General features: G+C 36.8%; 1 pseudogene across 1 annotated transcript; it reads left to right on the top strand.

Moving 5' to 3' along the window:
* Window positions 1-490: 490 nt before the first annotated feature.
* On the top strand, window positions 491-8,320 carry LOC145131402 (rac-like GTP-binding protein ARAC3; annotated as a pseudogene). The gene is made up of 7 exons (XR_013717784.1): window positions 491-541; window positions 630-717; window positions 816-925; window positions 1,609-1,672; window positions 7,268-7,332; window positions 7,541-7,605; window positions 7,933-8,320. The product of XR_013717784.1 is annotated as a rac-like GTP-binding protein ARAC3 (transcript).
* The last annotated feature ends 1,152 nt before the right edge of the window (window positions 8,321-9,472 follow it).

Here is a 9,472-nt window from a genome sequence, read left to right as displayed (position 1 = left end):
TTCCTGGGTAACCAGTTTTGGAAAAGGTCAAAATACAGAAAAGTTCAACGTATTTTCTCTTTTTTATCAGTTTAGTTTAGGTACTTGAAGTCTCAATAATCAATTTTGAGTGTTTGATGAAAACTAAGTCTAATATTTCATTTTTTTTTATTATTTTGGGTCAAAATAATTTATTTTGGAGAAGTGGGTAAGGAGTTGCTTAAAGAAACTGATTATCGAATTAAACAGAAAATTACGTAACTCCTTGATTTTGTCTTGCATCAAACAAGATCAAGTGGATTCTTTCTCTTTCTTTCTTTCAGCATCATGTGGATTCTTTCTTGATTTTGTCTTGCATCAAACAAGATCAAGAATTAAAATTTTATTTTCTTTTCACACCAAAAATGATAAGTAACTCCTTTGCATTTTAGAATCATATATAGTTAATTACTGTGAAAAAGGGCCAAATGCAAGCAATAGCAACACATTTTCATTGATTTCTGTATTATAAATGAAAGATGTGTTTCTTGCATATAACCCTGTGACAAAAGCTGTAGAAAATGTGTTTTTTTTTTTCCACAAATTACAACAATTTCATGCATGATTTTGACTGGATGTTGACTATCTTGATTTATTAATGACAATAACAGGATTACGTGCCAACAGTTTTTGACAATTTTAGTGCAAATGTTGTGGTGGATGGGAGCACTGTAAATCTTGGATTGTGGGATACTGCAGGTTGATTCCTTAATTGATTATAAGTTGGTGTATATATCTTTTTTTAATAATTTTTTTCTGCTAAAAAAAGTTATGTTACTTTAAAAAAAAAAAAAAAGGTCAAGAAGATTACAACAGATTGAGACCTTTGAGTTATCGTGGAGCTGATGTCTTCATACTTGCATTTTCCCTAATTAGCAAGGCCAGCTATGAGAAAGTCTCTAAAAAGGTGATTCTGTTTTTAATGATTATATTGGAGTAAGTAAATTACAGAAATGGTCCCTGTGCTTTTTGATTTTTACCGTGTTTAGTCCAAAGCTGTAACCTTTTTTCAGTTTTGGTCTTCATTCTAAGGTCTTGTATCGATAATGGTCCTTATTTTAAGATTTTATATCGATTTTGGTTCTTATTTCAAGGTCCAGGGACCAAATCGATATGAAACCTTGAAATAAGGACCAAAGTTGGGAAAAATTACAAGTTTGGACTAAACACAGTAATATGAGAAAGCATGGAAACCATTTTTGTAATTTACTCTTGATATTGCTTTTTAAATTTTAAATGCAAGATTTAGTAATATACTTCCATAGATTTGGTTTATTACAACATCTCTTTTTTTTCTTCCTATTTTTGTATTGTACTTTGAAGAATCTATCAACTTATAGCAATATTCTCTAAATACAAAGCAACTTTAACCCTTTTATTATCAAGAGTATATTCGGTGTATCATTTCGTTAATAAAATATTCTCTTAATTAACTTATTACTATTCTAAGTTTCTAACATTAACATCCAACTTATTCGAAGTATTTGTTTACTAAGTTGTGTGTATTCATGAAATTAAATTTGGAAAATATGAGTAAAATTGTTCATGTAATAATTAATGGATTTGTTGTATATTTGTTGAAATTTTCAGTGGATTCCTGAATTGAGGCACTATGCACCAGGTGTTCCAATCATCCTTGTTGGAACAAAGCTTGGTTAGATTCTGTTGTTTCAGCAAAACAATGCAGAAAAAACAGAATCCAAATGCAGCAAAATAAACCTTGACAGCAATTAACCTTTATGTTTGTATTCCCGTTTTGCCCTTAGACCCAAGAACAAGCAATGACAACAACCAAGATAAAGAAAGTAAATAGAGAATGAAGAACAACAGATTTAACGTGGTTCAGCAATAACCTGCTTACATCCACAGAAGAGAGAAAACTTTTGTATTAGGTTAAGAAGCAATTTACCTCACTTATTATCCCCTGTTACAAGACTTACGTTCCTTTCTCTTTCTACAGCTGAAATTAGCATATAAGCAACATACATGGGCCTACAAACAGTTGGGGTATTAACTGGGTCATTTAACCCAAAACAGTTTGGGCTGACCCAAGTCAACTCAAGCTAACTTCTTGGGCTGACCACTTACAATTCTCCACCTCGAACAACATTTGATAGACCTCAAAATTTTGTACGATACACCAAACAAGAAGTTGCACACCTTGATATGTAAAACTCAATCCGGCTGCACCATTTGACCATGGTTGCCTACGTACCCACATCCGGGATCAAGCCACCGTAGTTCACTTCACCGGGTGAAAACTTCACCTCACCCTGACACCGCCCTGCAATGTCATTGCCCTCAAGGGCAATCAACACTGATTAATACTAAGCAAGTTCAAGTAATGCTTAAACTTGCCACCTGGTACCACCTTGGTTAACATGTCTGTTGGGTTCTCATCAGTGTGCACCTTCATAAGAGAAATATCACCATCCTCTATGACATCTCGCACAAAATGATATCTGACATTTATATGTTTGGTACGAGCATGATAAACTTGATTTTTAGCTAAGTGAATTGTACTTTGACTATCACACCACAAGTCTACATAATCTTGCTCAAACCCTAAATCATCTAAAAAACCCCACAACCACAGCGCTTCCTTTACACCTTCTGTTATAGCCATATACTCAGCTTCTGTAGCAGAAAGCGCTATTGTTGCTTGTAGCATCGATCGCCAACTAACTGGAGCACCATGTATTTTGAACACATAACCAGTAGTAGATCGACATCTATCCAGATCACAAGCATGATCTGAATCCACAAATCCAGTAATTCGACATGTATTTCCACCAAAGCATAAACCAATATCAGTGGTTCCTTTCAAATATCTCAAGACCCATTTCACAGCTTCCCAATGTGCCTTCCCTGGGTTCGCCATGAACCTGCTGACCACACTGACCGCCTGTGAAATATCTGGATGTGTACACACCATGGCATACATCAGACTGCCGACTGCACTGGCATAAGGCACACGCTCCATGTACGTCTTATCTTCTGTTGTAGAAGGAGATTATCTACTAGAGAGCTTAAAATGTGGAGCCAATGGAGTCACCACTGGCTTGGCATCTTGCATCCCGAACCTCGCAATGACCTGCTCGATGTAGCCTTTTTGGCTCAAGAACAATCGATGTTTCGTCTTCTCTCTTCTTATCTCCATACCTAATATTTTCTTGGCAATTCCCATGTCCTTCATCTCAAACTCTTTACCAAGTTGAGATTTCAGCCTATCTATCTCCACCTTGCTCTTCGAAGCAATAAGCATGTCATCAACATACAAAAGAAGATAGATATAATCACCTCCATGAAGCTTCCGCATGTAAACACAACAGTCATACAGACTTCTGGAGAACCCATGCTTCAGCATGAAAGAGTCAAATCGCTTGTACCACTGTCGAGGAGATTGCTTCCATCCATATAGTGATTTCCTCAAGCGACATACCTGACTTTCCTTATCAACAACCTTGAATCCATCAGGTTGATGCATATAGATTTCCTCATCCGATTCTCCGTGCAAGAAAGCGGTTTTTACATCGAGTTGTTCCAGCTCCAAATCACCATTAGCAACAATACTCAACAATACTCGGATGGAAGTGTGTTTCACTACCGGAGAAAATATTTCATTGTAGTCTACTCCCTCTCTTTGTGCAAACCCCTTTGCTACTAATCTTGCCTTGTACCTTGTACCACCGAGTTCGGAAGAATCCTCCTTTTTCTTGTACACCCACTTACAACCAATAACTTTCTTTCCTACGGGTAATGGGACCACCTCCCAAGTTTGGTTCTTTCGAAGAGACTCCATCTCTTCTTCCATAGCAGCCAACCAACTCTCATTATTGCCATTCTGAATAGCTTCCATGAAGGAGACTGGCTCATCTTCCTCCATCGAGAGTACATACTCAACCAAACTTGCATGTCTGTAGTGTTTCAAGGGTTGATCAGACCCCAACTTTTGAACTTTCTTATATGCTCGCCTTGGCCTAGTAGAAACCGAATTGTCCCCGAGCTCTTGTTCCTCTGGTTCGTGTACATTTTCTTGCTGAACCGTCTCATGTTTAATATCATCGTGAATACCACCATGATCTTCCTCGTGAACACGACTAGAACCTTGTTTGCTTTTAGGTTCTATATCAACTACTTGAGACTTAACCGTCTCAATGTCATCACCATTTGGGACCGTAGCTTTTGAAGAAGCTACTTTGGAGTTCTCATCAAATGTAACATCTCTGCTGATTATAAACTTGAAATCTTCCAAACACCAAAGACGATAGCCTTTCACACCTGATGCATATCCCAAGAAAATTGCCTTCTTGGCTCTTGCTTCAAGCTTTCCCTCACTAACATGATAATATGCTGTGCACCCGAAGATTCTGAGTTTCTCATAATCCTCATGTTCCCCTGACCATACCCTATAGGGTACATTTCCATCTAGAGACGCATGAGGAGACCGACTGATAATGTAGCAAGCTGTAGCAACTGACTCTGCCCACCATTCTCAGCCCAAACCAGCATATGATCGCATACACATTGATCTCTCTCGCAATGTACGATTCAGCCTCTCTGCGACTCCATTCTGCTGTGGTGTTTTTTTTATCGTCCAATGTCTAGCAATTCCTTCATGATCACAAAATTTCTTGAAGGCACCTTCTGTATACTCTGTACCATTATCAGATCGAAGTGTCTTCAATTTCTTGTCTGTTATGTTCTCAACCATTGCTTTCCACTTCTTAAACGTGTCAAATACCTCATTCTTGTGTTTCAGAAAGTAAATCCAAACATACCTAGAATGATCATCCACAAAAGTGACAAAATATCTGGAACCTCCCTTGGAAGTGACTGAAGCCGGACCCCAAACATCTGTATGCACATAGTCTAAAATTCCTCTGCTTTTGTGTTTGCTTGATTTGAACTGAACCCGATGTGCTTTACCGTACACACAATGCTCACAAAAATCCATGCAAGGCTTCTTCAAGTTCTTCAACAAACCTTCTTTACTAAGCAGATCAAGACCCTTTTCGGACATATGCCCAAGCCATCTATGCCATAACTGAGTGCTTTCACATGGGTCACCACCACTACCATTTGTTCCAACTGTTGCGCCATCTATCACAGTTGTACCTGAAAGAACATAAAGGTTTCCTTGACGAATACCTTTCATTACAACCAAAGAACCACGAACAACCTTCTTCAATCCTTCCCATGTAACTATCTTACACCCACCGGAGTCCAATACACCTTCAGAGATGAGATTCTTTCGCAACTCAGGAACATGTCTCACATCCAACAAAGTTCTAACCATTCCATCATGCATTTTGATTCTAACAGAACCAAGCCCAACCGTTTTACAGGAATGGTTATTTCCCATTACCACGGTTCCACCATCTAAGCTCCTATAGTTAGTAAACCACTTCCTATTTGGGCACATATGGTACGAGCAACCTGAATCAATAATCCATTTACCATAAATTTCTTCATCAGAAGTGACAAAGTAACAATCATCGTTGCTTTCTTCTCCCGAGGCATAACTAGCTTCTTGCTTCTCTTGTGCATTTCCTTTGTTGTTGTTGTTGTTGTTGTTGTTGTTGTTGTTCTTTTCTTTGTTCCATCCTACTCTCTTATTAGGACAGTTTGCTTTGAAATGTCCAAGCTCGCCACACTTAAAACACCGCCTTTCAGCAAGAGTTCTAGATTTAGATCTAGACTTTCCTCCTTTGCCTTTTCCTCTCTCATTACTTCTACCTCTTGCAAACAATCCTTGTGCATGGTCTTTGTTACCACTAGCAGCAGCCATGTCACCGGTTGCAATCTTTCGAAGATCATCCGCTAGAACTGACGTTCTAGTCTCATCTATCGTAAGACTGTCACCCACAAGCATCAATGTTTGTACAAGATTCTCATAAGACTTTGGCAACGAAAGAAGTAGTAAAAGTGCTTGATCCTTATCTTCTACCTTCACATCAATGTCTTTTAAATCTGATATACACCTATCAAATTTACTGATGTGTTCCCGGATTGAAGAACCTTCATCCATTTTGCAAGTAAACAATTTGGACTTCAAATAGATCCTGTTTGTTAGAGTTTTCGTCATGAAGTTTGCTTCTAACTTTTCCCACACCGCAGCTGCCGATTCTTCATTACCAACCAAGAAAGCAACATCCCTTTCAAGGCATAAAATGATCGATGCTCGTGCTTCAAGATCTAACTCCTCCCAATCCTCATCGGACATATCTTTGTGCTTCTTTGTCTTACCCGCCAAAGCCTTGTGTAACTTCTGTGAGATTAATAGATTTTTCATTTGCATCCTCCAATAAGAAAAATCATTCTTCCCATTGAACTTCTCTAATTCATACTTCCCAACTTTAACCGTTCCGCTTGTAGATGCCATTTACCCGCTTGTTTCAGAATCTGCCTCTCTCAGGACTTTTATCGAACACCTTGTGTGCAGAACACAAAATACCACCTAAATACCTCAAATCTGAGCTCTACCACCCGGATTTGATATTAAGCTCTGATACCAATTGTTGTTTCAGCAAAACAATGCAGAAAAAATAGAATCCAAATGCAGCAAAATAAACCTTGACAGCAATTAACCTTTCTGTTTGTATTCCCGTTTTGCCCTTAGACCCAAGAACAAGCAATGACAACAACCAAGATAAAGAAAGTAAATAGAGAATGAAGAACAAAAGATTTAACGTGGTTCAACAATAACCTGCTTACATCCACAGAAGAGAGAAAACTTTTGTATTAGGTTAAGAAGCAATTTACCTCACTTATTATCCCCTGTTACAAGACTTACGTTCCTTTCTCTTTCTACAGCTGAAATTAGCATATAAGCAACATACATGGGCCTACAAACAGTTGGGGTATTAACTAGGTCATTTAACCCAAAACAGTTTGGGCTGACCCAAGTCAACTCAAGGTAACTTCTTGGGCTGACCACTTACAGATTCTTTTCAACCTTCATTCACTACAAAATTAATAATTGCTATTACTCTCGTTTTCTTTCCAAGACTTTGTATTAACCTATCAATCAAATGACCAAAATACCCTCCAATATTTTTGTTTTTGTGATGAAGAATGGTTGCCAAAATGGGATGCTTTTCAATTTAAACATCCTAAAAATCGAATTTTTGCAATTTTTATAAAAGAGAGAGAGAGAGACAACAAGTCATTAGTCAATTTAGACAAGTCAAGACCTCGAATGACCAAAATACCCTCCAACACTGACTAAATATTTTATCTTTTGTAGATCTTCGAGATGATAAACAGTTTTTGAGTGAACATCCTGGTGCGGTTCCAATAACTACAGCTCAGGTACAAATACAAACGACTCCCAATTAAAATGATGTTTAAAAAAATATTTGAGAGCACTCAGGGAAATATAAAGAAAAAATAAATTAGGGCAAACCTGTAAAAAGGTTAGGACTTAATGTGGAAAGTCTCATTTGTATGACTTTCTGTGTTAAGTCGAAAAGAAACACTCATATATATCTGTATCATATTATTATTTATATTTGCATAGGGAGAGGAGCTGAAGAAGCTAATTGGTGCCCTGCTTACATCGAGTGTAGTTCAAAAACACAGCAGGTGATATGTCATGTTTATGCTCAATTTATATGTATATAATATATATGTCCCATGAAATTGCAATGTTTTTGACTTTTGGTCAAATGTCTAAATATCCTTAAAAACAGCAGGGGCAATTTGGTAATTTACCTTAAGAGTTTGGAACATAAAAGTTATAATATTCGTGAGGCAAATACCAAAATAAAAGTTGCAATTTTTTTCATGGGACATCTAAAGATGAAAGATGTTGCTTTTTTTTTAATGATACACCAATGAAACTGTTTTCAATGATGTGGATGCAATGCAAGGGTATTTACGTCTTTTTGCACACGTACATGGTTATTGCAGAACGTGAAGGCAGTGTTTGATGCAGCCATTAAAGTGGTTCTCCAGCCACCAAAGCAAAAGAAGAAAAAGAAGCGAAGGGGTCAAAAATCATGCTCCATTCTGTAACTTTGTGCACAAGATTTTTAGTATGAATTGAATGGAAAATGGGAAGAAAGTTTGACTTTTCAATGGTGAATGCTCAAGTGTTGATCACTGTGGCCTTTATATAGTTTTTGATGAATTTTCTCACTTTTATTGTGTTTTGTGTTGTGTAAGTTGATATATGTAATTCTTTAACACCAAATAGTTGAGACTTTAGGGGACTATTTGGGTAATATGTAATATGGTTTTATGTAGATTGTGGAAAGATGTTGATTTTAAGAGGGTTGAAAATGAAATTACTTTTGAATGATTACTATATGCTTCGGGTGTATTGGTTAATGCGGAGTGTTCTCTTGTAGCTCAATTTGTGGTTCATATTTGTGTAAGTTGCTTATGAACCTATTAATAAATGTTATGGGTGCTCTTAGTTATATATTAAATACTAGGTTATAGCCTCTGGGAACCATGATCATAAAAATAATGCTAAACTAAGGTGTATGTGGTTTTAATGCTAAAGGTTGCAACTTATGTGTATTTGGTTTATTCCACACCCCTATTATCCTATAGTAAAAAAATCTAGAATTGAAATTTTGAAATGGTTTCATTGGTTAACTGATCCGAATAATCCAAAAACAATTAAACCAACTTATGTGTATTTTGGTTTATATACCAAAACACTATTAAACGGATCAAAACACCCCTGCCGGATAAACAATCAGAGGGTAATTGCATTGCATAAACCTGACCATTGGCACCAAGTTGTCCGCTTTATGTTTTGAATCAGGAATTTCAGTAATTTAAAAAACGTTAGAAAAATCAAGTTCCCTTATGTGGCATCTTCTTTCTGCATATCAAAGAGTTGCATTCATGATTTAGAAAAAAAAGAACACTATATTGCTTTGATACCAAGTTTATTAACACAAGAACAAAAGTCATCCATATGATGGAAGGAAGAATGTCGTTAGCAATAAAAAAACTCAAACAAACTAAAATAGGTCTTCCCGAGGATGCTTAATTATGGTTAATATTTCTCATACAACTATACAAGACAATTAATGCCAGGTTGCCTTATCCTTTCACTCCTAACCCAGCTAAGAAGACTTGACTAAAACAAAGATTCAACCAGGTGAGAGAAAATTAATTAAAAACAAATTGAATAATACCAAATTTTGGGTAAAGAATATCAACAAACGTTGTGCTAGATAGCAAATACAGAAACCAACTAATTATGTACTAGGCATATCCCTTCTATCAACTATGATCTTCAGTTCACAGTTTCCTGCATCATCTTGCTCTTGTCGTATTTTTTGAAGGGATAAGTGAAGAGAAGCACCACATCTGAAAACTTTAATAGACTCAAGTGTTGAGATATCCCCTAGTTCAAGGGGTATCTCTCCAAGATTAACACAATCCTTCACCTGTAATTCTTCGAGACATGGAAAGTTGATACTTGAGGCTT

This window comes from Lactuca virosa, chromosome 8 (genome assembly GCF_052849685.1).
Source record: "Lactuca virosa cultivar CGN04683 chromosome 8, Lactuca_virosa_CGN04683_v6, whole genome shotgun sequence".
Classification (NCBI taxonomy): domain Eukaryota; kingdom Viridiplantae; phylum Streptophyta; class Magnoliopsida; order Asterales; family Asteraceae; genus Lactuca; species Lactuca virosa.
The sequence above is the reverse complement of the archived record's forward strand: the minus strand, read 5'-3'. Positions and strand labels throughout refer to the sequence as shown.